At 32.5% G+C, this 16,482-nt stretch overlaps 1 pseudogene; it reads left to right on the top strand.

The window, feature by feature from the left end:
- The first annotated feature begins 9,136 nt into the window (after nt 1-9,136).
- Nucleotides 9,137-10,557, top strand: LOC149553911 (UDP-glucose 6-dehydrogenase 4-like; annotated as a pseudogene).
- Nucleotides 10,558-16,482: the final 5,925 nt, after the last annotated feature.

Here is a 16,482-nt window from a genome sequence, read left to right as displayed (position 1 = left end):
TTTTTGGTTTTAGGTATAACATGTGTTTGTTATCAAATTTTAAACATGTCCAAACTTGTCTAAATAAACTAAAGGTCAAGACTCCCCTATCCTTATGAGTTGTTTTTTCCTCAGTTGGATTGTATTTGACTACTACTTGCCTTACATTTTATATAGGATCTACATCTAGTTCATCCAGTGATGAATCTTCATGATTTTCTTCACCTATCAGATCACCTCAAGTCCAGAGAATGTTCTCCATAAACTTACAACAAACTAGGAACCCCTTGTATCAAGAGGATCCTAAAACTAGAAAAGCTCCCACATCTCAAAACAATACATTTGAATTCTTTTTCAAATGACCTTTCTAATCACACCATACTAAAACTAAACATGTTCCTACAATGGCTGATTATAAGCCTAAATAGGGTGACGATCATAAAAACCAAGGCCAACCTAGGAATGACAAAGAAAAATACCATTACACTCATGAGGAGGAGGAAGAGGTGGAAATACTTCCTAAACACATAGCAAAGTGTCATTAAGACAAAAACTTTCAAAAGGATATGGAAATCCTAGTTAAGAAAGAGAAAGGAAAATACTTTCTCAAACTTGCCCAAGGGGGAGCTAAGCTACCCCATCATTTCAATGTGGAAACTATCATTACACCTGAAGAGGAAACTAAGACTTCCAAACTCCAAAAACAACTAAAAATCATGCAAGATCAACTAGCTCAAATGATGCATGATAAGAAAAAAACCCACAAAAATGTACACCTTAGACACTCTTTGTCCATTTCCATTTGACAAGAGCATAGGCATGCATCCTTTTCCAAGAGGAGTAGAGCTACCTAAGTATGATAAATACTTTGGAACTATTGATCCCCAAGATTATTTGTGAGAATTTGATTCCTTTTCTATGGAATTCATGCATAATCAAACATATCTCATGCATTTATTCTCAAGAAGTCTAGGTGCTCATGCTATGGAGTGGTTTTCAGACTTGCCTCCTAGTATTAAAACATTTGATGAAATTACTAACTTTACATTCCTTTAGAGGTGGAGACAACTTTACACTAAATATTCATGCAAGATTCTTGAAATGGAAAAGCTTGACATCTTCACTGATAATCTCCTACCCAATTTTGGGTATAGAGTCCAACTTCAAGGTCCATGCACCTTTGAGGACATGGTCATACAAGCTATTTGCATAGAGGAATTCAAGGTGAAGAAGGGAAAACTTACCCTTTAGAAGGACATAAAACAAGGATCTACCTTTAACAAGGACAAACCCAAGTATGTCAATAAGAATCAATTATTGACAATGTCACTCCTAAACCTACTAAGGCAACCTTTAATCTCACAAATAGTCTCAACATAGCCAAGAATGTTGAGAAACCTCCTCCTAACAACAAGACATCTAGAAATAGACCAAGAAACTCATGGGCTACACACCCTAAATGAGAATATACACCTCTGGGTGAACCTTTGGATGTGGTTTACAAGACCTTGCTACAAAAAAAGCTCATTACACCATTGGAAAACTCTCTCCCATATGACCCACAACTATGCCCACCATGGTGGAATGAAACCACATTCTACAAGTACCACCAAAATAAGGAACACAAAGCTAGCAACTAAATAAACTTGTGTCACAAAGTCTAGGACATGATTAGTGATGGTGACATTATGTTAGATGAACATAATAAGAACTCATATCACAAGGCTTTCAAGGATCCCTTCCCATCTTATGAAAAAGGAGAGATATCAAAACCAAAATCTAAAAACAAGGTCAACTATACATAATCTAATGACAATAATGTGATCAACATGGTTAAACCTATGGATTTTGAGTACTGTGATGTTATTACCATCAAGGGCAAGCAAGATAACAATAAAGCCAAGACACCATTTGTCTTGAGAGCCCAACTTCCCACACAACTAAAAATAAATATTTGCAATACTATGTCAACATTGTTGCACATTCTCATGCCAAGTTGGTACTCAAAGGCCCTGTGCCTTCTACTCCTGATCTTGAATAACACAAAGATAAAATCCTTGCTGATCCATCTGGTAGAGGTGCAAAACTCACATCAAATTTAGCAGCCACTAGCTATAGTGTCCTTGATCAATTAAAATGAACTAATACTCAAATCACAATCTTTGAGCTACTTAAAATCTCACCTACCCATAGACAGATTCTTGACAAAGCCCTCATTGAGCCAAATGTTCCTCAAGACCTTGATCTTGAGAAATTTCAATCTATGGTAGGTCACCTAACCTTGCCTTACTATATGTCCTTCTCTAAGGAGGATGATAATTCATTGAGTCACCCACATAATCAACCTCTACACATTGAGGTCATGATACATCAAACACATGTCTGTCAGGTACTCATCGATAATGGAGTTGGGCTAAACATTGTCTCTGCTACTTTTCTTAGACAATTAGATTATTTTGAGGAGTCTGTTAATCCTTGTCACAAGATCACTATCAAAGCGTATGAAAAAATCAAGAGAAAGTCTTTAGGTCTTGTGGTGTTGCCCCTCCACATCAATCCTATAGAAAGGGATGTCACTTGTCAAGTCCTCAACATTCCCTTGGCTTACAATATTCTATTAGGAAGGCCATGGATACATGAGATGTGCACTATGCCATCCACATACTATTAATGCATAAAATTCCCATTTCATGGCTTTGAAGTCACTCTCAATACAAGTACTAGCTATACCTACAACATGCTAAAAGCTACTAAGAATTTTGTACCCACTAAGAGAGAATCTATTGATTGTCATGATAACAAACTAAAGCAAATTAAGCAGTCGTTCAAGCTAAAAGAAACTAGCATGGGTGAATACCACATCAAACTAGTGTTGTCATTAACATCTCTTCTTGAGTCTCCCCATCATTATGAGAGACCATCTAAGGCAAAGAAGCCATTTGTGTTGACACCTCAAACCAAGTATAATGGAACTTTTGTTATGGTTACAGTCCCCTTAGAGGATGAAAGTGAAAATAGAACCATGTTTGCATGGCTTTACAAAGAGGAGACTCCAATTGACCTCACAAAACAAGCTCATGAGATCACTCTTGAGAAATATTGCCATGGTCTTAGACTCATGAAGTGCTTTGGCTGTAAGGGAACTAGTCCTATTGGATGCAATAACAATGGTCTAGTTGATCCTCCACTAGTACATTTTGGCAAATATGTGACTATGTGACTAAAAAATTTAGTCATGCCACTAAAAGTTTTAGTCACATGACTAAAATTGATCACATTCTAGTATTTGTTTGCAATTTACAAGCATAAGTGACTAAATACGTGACTAAGTTGGTTACTAGGTAAAATCACAAGATCAACCATATAGAAATGACTAAATAAGTGACTAGATAATTAGTCACCCAAATACAAGTGACTAAATTAACTTACCTAACAAATGACTTAATGGGTGGCTCACAAATAATCAGTCATTTGTAATTTTTCTCTTCAAATTTCCTAAGGCTTATTTATTAATGGATTAAGCTAATTTTATTTTTCATAGTCCATTCATGGCCCTTGGAGCTTCTCTTTCTCATACTAATTGTGGTTTCACTTTCCATCTTCCAGATAAGGAGTACACTTTGTTAAATGGCTTGGCTTGGGAGATTTTATTCAACAGTCATCTAGAAGATAACATTTTCTTTCAGAGTATAATTTAGCTATTTGACAATATTATAATGTTATGATAATATGGGTTATCTAAGTATGTATTAATTATTTCCAAACAATTATAAGCATTACTTAAGCAATGCCTAGTTCCACTTAATTATTACGTCCTTCAAATAAATTGATTAAGAAAAATAATATAATATAGTCATATTGTCTCGAATCATACTCCTCCTTAAAAGAGATATTTTGAGATAAAATTAATAATTTAATTTAAATATTTAAGTTATTACTTTGATTATTATAAAATTAGATTATTCTTTAAAATTAAAACTCAGTACCATAAATAAAAAGTTGTAAAAACTATCACAATTAATTAATATTATTATTATAAATAAAAATTTGTTTTGATATTTATTTTGTATAATCATTAAAAATTGAAAAATTCAAGACATCTTATTATAGATATACTAAAAGAAAAAATACATTATTACTATTTAACCATTGTTCTCTATAAATATGTATGCATTATCATTTGTCTGTAAATACTCATTATATAATAATTATAATTTATTATATTTTAAATAATAATTAATTATAATTAAAATAATTATTATTATAATTGATATTTATTATTTTAAATAAAACTCATTGATTTTTCTTTGAGAAAAGAGGAAAGGCACGACACTTCAATTTTCGCGCTAGAGATAGGAGAGAATGATCATTTTCATATGGGTGGGAACTCAAGCACTTAATCTTTTTACTCCATCAATAGAGGGAAATCAACTAATTTTCCCTCCTCCAATCTGTACAAGGCTAAAGATAAAACAATGGTAAGATGCTAGGTTTTATTTTTCTAATTACATCAATATTTGTTATTTGTTTGATTATGATATGGCCATGCTGATGTGGTGACTAATAGGAATAGGTTCCTATGCCTGTCAATGCATCAAGTCTTCTTAGCTAAGATTGGGTCGAGATGAATTTGAACATGAATATATGTAGGTATATTTTTAATTTCTCTTATCTTCTGTCAATCACCTTTTTATTTGAACTTTTCCACACCTATGTGCTTGTGCATAGAAGTATTTGAAAGAACATAAATTGTAAATATGATGTATCAAAAAATGCAATATTATTAAAAATGCTTAATCTATGCTCATATATTATCTACAAGAAACAAAAAATTATTTTCTTAAAATGACCACATGTATAACTACAACAAAAATAACTAGAATCTCTATAGATTGATTTGCAAGATCGAGTCTATAGACTCAATCCTGCCACAACATGGTAGATTATTAATTTTTTGCAACTCATACTGACTTAACCCTCTTCTTAGGTTCTCTAATATTCTTTGAAACCTTGAGCATGTCAAACACCACCATCTTATAGACCTCTGAAAGCTTACAAGGCTATCCCTCACTTTTTTTTAGTAGACAAAGCCAATACTCTTACATATGACTGCCAAGACCTTCTTCCTATAACTGATCATAGTCACCTTCTCACATTGAATCCGTGTGGCAAGTGTTGCATGAGTTTATGGAATCTTATGAAAATTAAGTAAATTCTTTTCTTACTCCCTAATGGCTAAGATTGAGGCCTTATTATATGTGAAATGCATTAGAATCTTACATCTTGCATCCATGAGTTTCCAATTTGAGGGTTTTAAGAAATTTTGAGTTAGAAGAAGATATCTATCACTATACTCCATGAAATAAAGTCATTTAAAAGACTAAATATTCTTATCTCATCCATATGTCCTCCTCAAAAAAAGATCTATCAAAATAGTAATGTTTGGATTGCTGAGAACACTAAGAAACTGACTTTCATAGTGAATGAAAATTAGAATACTAGAAAAGCATGTTTGTTATTGGTTTTAATTATTATTACATTATTCAATACTCTTCCCTATTTCTTACCTTGAGATTTCATGTCCCTATAAATCCACTCTTATATTTACCTTACCAATCAACTACCTGTAACCTTAGTTGTCAATTTAGGATATGAATCCAATTCAGGCCTGTGAATTGGATCTATGGATTTGTGATTTTTTCCCCAATTAGGATTCATGAATATATATGTGCATTATATATTTTAAAAAATCAGATAAATATACATAATTCTAAAACTAAATCATTTCAAAATAGAGAGAAAATGCATTTACATGTTGAATAAAAGAATCCTTTTTAGGGTTTGGAGGGGAAAATATATTAAAAAATACAATATTTTTAAGTTGGGCCCACCTTTTACCCACCATTTCCCTTAGATTCATACATATTTGTGTTGGATACTTTTGTAGCTACCTAGATTTGAGATTTTTTTAAGCAGGGTCCATGATCCTACATGTGAATCTGTCAAGGTGTATGACTCGCAGATCCCAACAAATGCATAGGTAGGATCACAGACCCTGCTTAGATCTTCATGAACCAATGCCCAAATTAGGATATTACTAATTAGGAACAACTTCACATCAAAAATCCTTTTCTAAGATACTAACTAGATATTACTAATTAGGAACTCAAGGTTCCATCAACCATCCACTTTATCCTCACACTCACAAGACCTTCCAAAGGCACATCTATTCATTTACCAACTCTAACACCCACCTTACTTCATATGCTAGCTACACCCAACCTCTAATCATAAACAAAGTGCTGATCACTTGATTTTTTTGGCTGTCATGACCTCACATTCTATTAGATAGTTTATGTATATAAGGATCCCAAAACTTGATCAAAACCTTGACTCTAGTATTCTCCATGTAACAAATTCACACTTTGCATTGAATAAACACATCACCAAATCCCCACAGCATATCAATTCATCCATGCACATTCCTACTTTGGGTTCATTGAAAATAAAGACTTCCACTATCCTAATTATGTCAACATGATAGATAATAATAACTTAATGTTTCTTCATTCTATTATAGAAGACACAATGAAAACACCCTAATGCTCTATCCACCCTTGCAACCATAAGAGGCCTACAAACCTTAGTATTTGTCGTAGAAATTTGAAGCCAACATGAATTTAATACTAGTATGCAACATTTCCTGTAACAAATAGTCCTTGCAATATTCCACCATCTAGAAACTAGATGAGGGTGGTATTGTTTAGAAAACTGAGTAAAATTTTAAAACCTTAGTCCCATGATCTATAGTTTTACATAACCAATACCTTATTCCATACATATTTGGAGGCAAAATCTTCCAACCAAGCATTCACATGTTGCCTATGCTTAACTAGATATCCCTATTGAAATGATGGAAATATCTCAAACATGTTCATCTCTATGAGAATTTTTTTGTATAAGGAAGAATGCATGTGTTGCAAGTACAGCTTCACTTGTGTTTGCCTTGTCTCTAGTTTTTGTTACTCTCTCATCTTATAGATAAAGAGAAATTTACTCATTCTTCCATGCTTCCTCTTGAAATTTGAAATATCCTTCCATAGATATCACACATGAGATCTGTAATAAACATTTTGAATGGCATCTTATATTCATTCAAAACTACCCTAAATTTGACCTTGATGAGTTTCAACTCCATTATTGTGGATGAAAAACTCCATTCCCAATGTTCATTTCCCTTTCAAATTAAGAGGTTTACACCAAGGATGAAGACATGTATTGGATTCTTTTATAGTCTTCAAATATCCTTCAATGCTACCAAGTTTCATTGATTTTACAAATTCTCGATGACTTCTCCTTCTAGTTATAGAAAGTTTGATATGGTCTATTTTGATTCTGAAAATATTAGAATGTTCAAACTCTTATGACTTGCACCCAATTAAAATAGGGATGACATATGCATATTATTTATTCTTCCTTGCCTTTATTTGTTTGAGAGATTCCTCACTATCTATCATTTTGATCTCAATTTTTGTCTAATACTTCAATTAATCCTATTAAATTCATGAAGATATTAGAAATGATTGGTTCATATGTGAATAGCTACAAACTATCCTTTTCATTTTACATAAGTTATTAATGGCTTCAAATCAAATGATGTGCAGATTACTAACTCCATCATGACCCACAATTTATGACTCATTGACCTCCTTCACTTGTTTCTTTCATTCATAAATCTTAGGTAGCGAATGTGCATACTATTCTATGCATGTAGAGTGGAATTGTTATAATTGTTAGAACCAATAGTTTCTTAGAGCATATCTCCAGACACCTCAGTGTTTCCTAACCAGCAAGTCCCCAAGAGTTTGAGGCTACTAATTTTCTAAGGAAATAATTTTTCTTACACTATCATTATATGAAGCTAGGTTAGTGATATTGTGTGTTTTTTCTATTTTCTATATTTTTAGATATTGCAATAAAAATTCTATAGGTAAACTATAACTTGAGAAAACAAAAAGTTATATGCTTCAAATTGCAGTCTTGGATGCCAAATAGAAATTTGGGTGGTTGTAAGTTACACAATTTGGAACAATGGGTAGTGTCACTCTCTTTTTATCAATTATTTCTTATTAGTAACTCTTTTAGTGCTTTGATTGTTATTATTCTTGCAATCATTCATTTTTCAATTTAAAGCTAACTAGGCCTAACTCTCTAATGGATGGAAGAAAAAATGTTCTTTTGGTTGCTCTTAGCTGGAACTACATTTTAGTGAGTGATGTGTCAACCATTATTCTTGGGGTAGATGTTACACATAGTTATTTTGAATCCAAAATTCTAGAATATTGTTTATGTATTTTCTTGTTTGAATTATAACTAGTAGAATTTTGAACCTTTAATTTTCATGTTTAATTTGTAAGTTGTGGTGAACTAACACCACACTATTTATTTATTATTGAATTTAATTTAATACTAGTTTTAACTACATTTAATTTAGATCATGAATTAAAAGTAGATTCTTTTGTGGTACAATAAGAGTCACCCATATGACATACCTCTTTTTGGTAAGAAGTTTTATATGAGGAAGCATTGGTGCATGAGGATTTCAATATAGGAGGAGTCAAAGGGATAAGGAGCCTTTGATTATTAAGGTATGTTGTTAAAATCTAGTATGTTCTTGGATTGTTGATGATCCTTTGATTATTAAGGTATGTTGTTAAAATCCAGTATGTTCTTCGGTTGCTGATGGTTTTTGTTTTCATTCATGTGGTTGTAGACATCCTTCCTCCCTCCTCCCCTCTTCTCATTTTCCCCCTACTTTGAACCATTATTCTAGTTGATCCTTTCTTTTAGTTTTTGTTACAATTTTTCATCTTCTTCCCTTGTACATCCTATTCTCTCATTTTTTTCCTTTATTTTCTTTATGGTCTTACTATAATTCCCAAACATATTGAATTTGGATCTATGAATTGAACCATCAATGTGTGTTGTTTGATGATTGTACTACTCACTCAAAAAATAAGCTACATAAAATACCAATATTTGTCTATTTGTAAGATCACCTATTTGTTTGGTTTATGCTAGATAAATTAACTATTATTCTAAAGTCCATATTGTGAAGTAGAAGAGAAATTTATTTTCTTTTGCAATGTCAGAGGAGTTAAGAATGGTGAAAATCTCCTACCTTGGAGCTAGATATGTAGGGGGCCCAACAATGGCTATCATTGCACTAAAATGCCCTCATATTGATGTAGTAATCTTAGATATTTTAGCAGCCAGAATTGCTACCTAGAATAGTGACCAATTGCCCATTTATGAGGCTGGGCTTCATGAGGTTGTAAGAAATTTTAGGGGAGAAAACCTCATTTTTAGTACTGATTTATAAAAGCATATTATTGAAGCAGACATTGTATTCATTTCAGTCAATACCCCAATAAAAGTTGGATGTTTTGGGGTTTGAAAAGCCACAAATCTAAGCTATTAGGAAAGTGTTGGAATAATGATTGCAAATGTTTCAATCTCAAACAAACTTATGGTGGAAAAGGGCACTATACCCATGAAAACAACATTGATAATTGAAAAGGTTCTCATGCATAATTAGAAGGGATTAAAATTTTGGACTCTTTCAAATCTAGATTTTGTTGTACAAGGGAGTGTTTTTTAGGATCTTTTCAATCTAGAACTTGTGGTCATTGGAGGAAAAAAGAGTCTTCAAGGGTAGAAAGTAATTGAACTTTGAGAGCAGTGTGCACAAATTGGGTTCCTCAGAAAAAGATCATCAGTACAAATTTGTAGTCTACAAAAATTTCCAAAACTACTAAAAATGCACTTTTTTCTCAAAGGATTTCATCAGTGAATATGATTTCTACTCTGTGTGAAGTAGTTGGGGAAGATGTTATAGAGGTTGATAATTCCATTGGGAAGGATTCAAGAATTGGGATAAAAAATTTGAATGCCAGTGTTGGCTTTGGTGGTCCAAATCTGAAGGACATTTTGAACTTGGTTTATATGTGTTAATGCAATGGGCCAATTAAGGTAGAAAACTACTAGAAATAGGTTATGAAGATAAATGATCATCAAAAAAGATTATTTGTAAATAATGTAATTTCCTCAATGTTTAATACACTTGTGGGGAAGAAGGTTTCAATTCTTGGGTTTGCATTCAACAAGGGCATAGCTAATAATTTGGCAATTGATGTGTGCAGGAGTCTTGTTGAAGACCAAGAAAGTATTAGCATTTATGACCCACAAGTAATAGAGGAGAAAATTTAGAGACCCCTTTCCATGAACAAATTTGTTTGGGATCATTTAATGAGCCCTTCAACTATGAAACAAGTTCAAGTTGTTTGGGATGCCTATGAAGCCACAAAGGATGATCATGGAGTGTGCATTCTAATGAAAAGGGATGAATTTAACATTCTGAACTACTAGAAGATCTATGATGGTATGCAAAAACCTACTTTTACTTTTGATGGGCCCAACTATGTGGACATACAAAAGCTCAGGGAGATTAATTTCATTGTTTATTCCATTGGCAAGTCTCTAGATCCATGGTTGAAAGATCTTACCCCAATGACATAGAAGATTCATTTTATTTCTCTATTCATATGTATATTGTGACTGCTACTTGTGATTATGGATCTTAATGATCAATGAATTGCTATTTTTAACTAACAAAAAACAAAAACAAAAAGAGTGATTCTAAGAAATTATTCATTATCGAATAGGAATTAAGTGATTGTTTATTTGTTCTAATATAAATCTATAATTTTCATGTATGTAGGTTGATTCAACCATCAAGTTAGATCCTGATGTGATAGACATCCTTTTAGAGTTAGAAAAGGAGTATTATCAATCAGTAAGGTATTTTATTACTATTAGCAATCATTTAACAATTTTTATATCACACTATTATCATGAAGAAATTTTTTTGATTCTATTTACAACTTTGGTTTTCTCATGGCCATACATCTAATCTAATAATGGACAAAGAAGGCTTTCTAAAAATAGACTAAAATCAATGTTGCATGGGGATAGGGGTAATAGAGATGGGTACAGGTATGGCTATCTTTCAAAGGTTAAATCCTTATTTGTAGTTTTCTTAAACAATTAAAAGAGGCTAAAATAAGTTCATGTGCTATTTGAAGTTTATCTCTTAAGAACTTTAAGAATGGGCCCCTTAAAGATGTTTGTGTTAGAGCAGGGGAAACTCAACAAGATGGGGCCATACATCTACTAATGATTATGTAAAAGGTAATCTTACAAAGACCTCATAGTTGGGATCTCTATTTGGCCTTTGGTATCTCTTCAATATCTATTTCAAAATTTGTTACAAAGTTCTCCAATGAAAAAGTGGTTCACAACTAATAGAATTCTCTTCATTCCATATTTCTTTAGTACTATTTGCAACTGTAGAATAATAGAGAAAGCATGTGAACTATCAAGAAAACTAGTCATGCAGTAAAACAGAGTTATAATTTTTACTAAGGGATTGCATGTTAGAAATGAAGGAATGTGTATGGGAAAGGCATAAGGATATCTAAGATGACTTAATGTGTGTGGGAGTTAGAGTTTAATGAAGACACGGGTTTGAATAATGGAGAATTCTAAATTTAAGTGTTAAAGTAATAGGACTATGGTATGTCAACAAAAAATTTAGGCAATGATGAAGGCTTAAGACAATAGTGGCTTTGGAATGGGATAAGTGGGGATAGAGAATGGTCCTAAGTAGAGTTGGGAGAGTAGGTGTAGTTGTGAACTATTAGGTGGAAGAGTGATATAAATCCTAGATGGAGGAGTGAACAATAAAACATGATTTCAGCAAACTAGTTTTTGTCATCAAATATTTTCTAACTTGTGATGTAGTGATGATGTGGAGTGATAGTGGTGAACTCACATGTCATATGCACAAGGAATAATTTTGCAACTTCCTTGGAAGGGTGATCTACATTGGCACAAACCATGGAAGTCTTTTTTATCAGATCATGAGTTACTATGGTGATTCTCCTAGGGGAATGGTAAGTTATTTTGTTATTTATATTTCTATTATGTTGGGCGTATAGATTGTATGTTTAAATATATTTTATTTTACTCTACTAGAAAAAAAAATTATGTTCATAAGTAATGTTAGTTATATTTTTCCAACATACTAATGTCCATTGTCTTAAAATAGGTGGAATCAATAGTTGAATTTACATGCATTTGTCAGAAGCTAGATTTCCATTACTTTATCTTCCCAATGAAAGAAAGAAACCTAGTAATTATGGTCCAGGCATACCATTTGATTTTTTAGAGATGAATGTCCTAGGATGGGATTATCCATTGCATTTGGGAGTTACTAAAGCTAGTGAAGGTGAAGATGGGCGAATGAAATCTGCAATTGGCATTGGAACACTTTTACAGGTTTCTTCTAATGATTCTCTTCCTTATTTATGTGTCAAGATAACACAATTTTTTCTATACCTTATCATGATGAAACATTGACATACATTTTGCCTCACTTATTATCTTTATTTATGCAAAAAATAGTATATGAACTCTATTATGTATAGAGACAAAAATATTGACTATAATACTATTTTCTATCACCTTGTATCTCTTTGGCCTAAACTACCTAAAGTTCAAGCCAAATGTCCATAAATGCATGTCTGATCAAATCTTGGTGCTCAAGAGAATTCAAGCTAAAGTAGGAATATAAGAGCTCCTCTAGATTAGAATTATTGAAGTCTATACTGCTAGCCAAAATCATCTCCATCATGGAGTCTCTAAAGTCCTTGTAAGGATTGAATGAATTCTTAACTAAGGCTACACTTTCTTTCACACATGTACTAAAAATCTCAAAGGGAAAGTATGCAAAAATGCTATCAACTCTCCTGCTTCTCCTCTCATCCATTGACAAGCTTGGTTCTCCTCTTCAACATCAGATACAATTTTCTTTTCCTCAAATTTGATACCCTCATTTTCAATCTCATCATGATCTTCAATTTCATGAAATTCACTTTTCATGGAAGCAAGATCCTCTTCCCAAGGCCCAATGGAATCCTTTTTATCATCCTCTATACAAAGCTCCCTATTTTCCTCATTATCAAGCTTGAGATCCTTAGTATCAACATGGTAATTAGCCTTCATTTCAAGCTCAAATGACTCCTCTCTCATTATCTATCTAGAGTTCTTTTTTTACTTTGTAAGAATCATCATACCTAAACCAATCTGGCCCTTACTCCTTGAGTTGTGATAGAACAAACAATGCATCTATGCTCTCTAATAATCTATGCTATCTTCCATATTCATCATCCCCTCCACTTCTCTAATAGGACTTGTATCTCTCATTTTCATGTTTCAAGCTAAGTGATCTCACCAACATCCATGAGGATGATTCCTCATTTTATTTCCATTTCTCATTTTTTTTGCTAGAAACCCATGAAGGCCACACAGTGTGATAGAGATTTAAACACATCTTACCCATTCTTATGCCAAGAACACCTACAATAATTTATGAAAATGTCCTCTTATCCTTATTTAGAATTTTCTCCAATGGTGATACTACTTAAATGCCTTCCCTTTTGTAGAAATATAACATCCAAATCTCTAAAGCTCTTAATTAGATAAGCATCTTTAATGAAAGTGATTACTATTTTCTACAAAAAAGAGGGCTACAAGGTAGCTTAATTCCTATCAAAATGGAGGTAGGGTAGGTTTTGGCCTCAGGAAAGAGTAGTGAAAAGGTAGGAAATGTTTTACTAGTTGAGTTGAGTTTGTGATGCAAGGATGGTGGAGATGATACTTGTTTCTTAATACAAAAAAAAATCTCAAACTAGGAAATATTTCTTCCAAGCCTACTTAAGCATAACATATGCTATCCCCTTCAATTCTCTAAGGTTAGAGACAAGTTGAATGGCCTATTCCTTATGCCACTTGCACCTATTCTAGTTCTATCTACCTATACCTTCACAAAATCGCATGCCACTCCCTTACACCTCACCAGACAACACCTCCAGGATATTTATCAACACCATCTCCATATAAGCTTCCAAAGGAATTAAATCATTGTCAATATAATACTTTCATGATTCATAAGGTTCTAGACACATTAGAGACTTCAAAACACCCATACAAACTACTCTATCTCATAGCCTACCTTGAAATGTAGGATAAGAACTCATCTATCAATACTAAAAGTAAACTCCAATGCGTTTTACTGTACTTTTTTTTCTAACTCCAAAATTTTAGATTCTAACTTTCTTATCTAAGCATATAATTCAAAGACTTGGGCCTATTCCATTAGGCATACAATTCTCACTCAAACTATGACTCTAAACAACCTCAATTAACTCTACCAAAAGAACTTATATACTTATTTACCTCATCAAGGTCTTTCCAAACTATTGATGTTCATTTCCCAATGATTGAAGAGATCGTTTAAAATGTCAAAGCTATACCATTTTCTAAGTTCCCTACTGTATACTATAAATGTCTCTCCAAATTCCCATATCTCTTTGGTCCTATTCTTCAAAATGATTCTTCAGCACTCCAATGGATTTTCAACATATTTGCTGCTCCAAACAAGCTGCCATGGTATAGAATGATGAATCACCACTCTTTTACATACAACAACACTACTGATTTGTAATATCTTCTAATACAAAGGTGGTGAGTCAAATTGATAAGTTGGCAATTAAACCACAAGAATGAGCTTCCAAATCTTTACCAATATTTATACCGAAGTCATATGCAGTTTTTGTGGACAATTAATCCCAAAATTATAGTGTTCTATTGTTTATCCAATAAATTTAGACAACCTTATCAATAACTTCTATTGTTTAGGTAGAATGGAAACAAAAGAAAGGTTCCAACTCTTAAGATGATCATTGAGAGAAACCAAAATAAGTCTTTAATTCTCTCCCAACCTTTACACAATGGAAGAATGTAGATATTGAGATTAGTATGTCAAAGAATGAACAACACACCATGCCCAAATGGATTTATGTGCTTCACCAAAACTCCAGCTCTGATAAAAGAATAATGTATCATTCAAAATATTACTCAACTCCCTTCCAATACACTTTTTTTTCCCAGAATAGTCAACACTTAAGGAAAACAGGACTTCCATAAAGTGAAATGGCTAAAAAGATAGTCCTATAAAAATGTAGAATTTTCTCTTAATAAATCAAATAAGGTCCAAAGCTAATATTGGAAGCTACCTCAAAATTTCCATTGCATTAAAAGAAGATATATGAATGAATAAGTTAGTTTTAAATGCAACTTCCCAAGCTTAAATTTTTGAAGTCGTCCAAAATTAAGAATATATGATAAGTTTAAACTTAGCTAACATTTACCAAGACTAATGCAACATCTAAAAAAATAAATTGACATTTTGAATATTCCAATGCTAACATGGCATAAAACATGACTTGGAATGTGCAAAGATAGGTAGGCAACACAATCAGATATCAAACCAGCTTTGATACCTTTAAATCAAAACCCACAACTTTGATACATTGTTTCAAAATATAAAATATAATCACAATGAAGGTACCACAAACTAATAGGCTGGTGTAATCATGAAAAGCATGTAAACTCAATCTAAACTATTATTGTTGATGTGGGAGGTTAGGAAGTTTGCAGGTCTAGTCTAGCTAAAAAACTCATCACTCCTACTAAGTATCATAGATTATTTCCAAATGATAGCAATAGAAACATATAATTCAAACAACCTTTGTAACTCACCAATAATCAAAGAAATAGTGAGTTACATGTCTACACTAGCTTATCAATCATAACCATAAAGCTTTGAAAAGCCAAAAGCCATATCTGATGGACTGAAATCTAAAGTCAAACTCAAAATCATATCTATAATCACCTTAAAATTTTATGTTATGAGGATAGACTAATCTTGTATGTAAATTGAAGGATGAGAAATTCCATAAAACTGAGTATCACATTATAGATCTAGAATAACATCACTACAGGTTCAAAACACCACTAAAGTTACCTCATTCTACCACATTTACATCCAAATAACACCCAATATATCAAACAACATTAAAATTGTAAGGGATAATTGGCTTGAAAGCCTGACATTATGTTTCATCTACTAGTGTAGCTTATACTATGGATTCGTATAGCTTCAATATAATTTCCCCATTTTTAGGTTCTCTAGCAGTGTAGTTTTTGAATTTTTGAGTTTATTTCAACTTGACCATAGGGGTAATTTGATGTTTCTAGTGATCTTAGAGGGTTTAGAAGAGTCATATGACACTTTGAGATGTTATTTTTGGCTAAAAGATTCATTTGGGGGGGCTCTATTTTTATTAAGTCATGCATTTAGGTTCATTTATCATCTTTCATTATCAAGTTCACTCTTATGTAGTCAAATTTCAATTTTGATGCACTTCAATCATTATTACTAATTGGGTGTATTATTGAGATATGTTTAATTGATTCCTATAAGGTTGTCATTTTAATGAAATATATTTATTAGATAGCCCAGTTTTATGGTTCATCAGA

This window comes from Cupressus sempervirens, chromosome 6 (assembly GCF_028749045.1).
Source record: "Cupressus sempervirens isolate cs-2001-9-10 chromosome 6, ASM2874904v1, whole genome shotgun sequence".
In the NCBI taxonomy this organism is placed as follows: Eukaryota; Viridiplantae; Streptophyta; class Pinopsida; order Cupressales; family Cupressaceae; genus Cupressus; species Cupressus sempervirens.
This window is presented reverse-complemented; position numbering and strand designations above follow the sequence as displayed.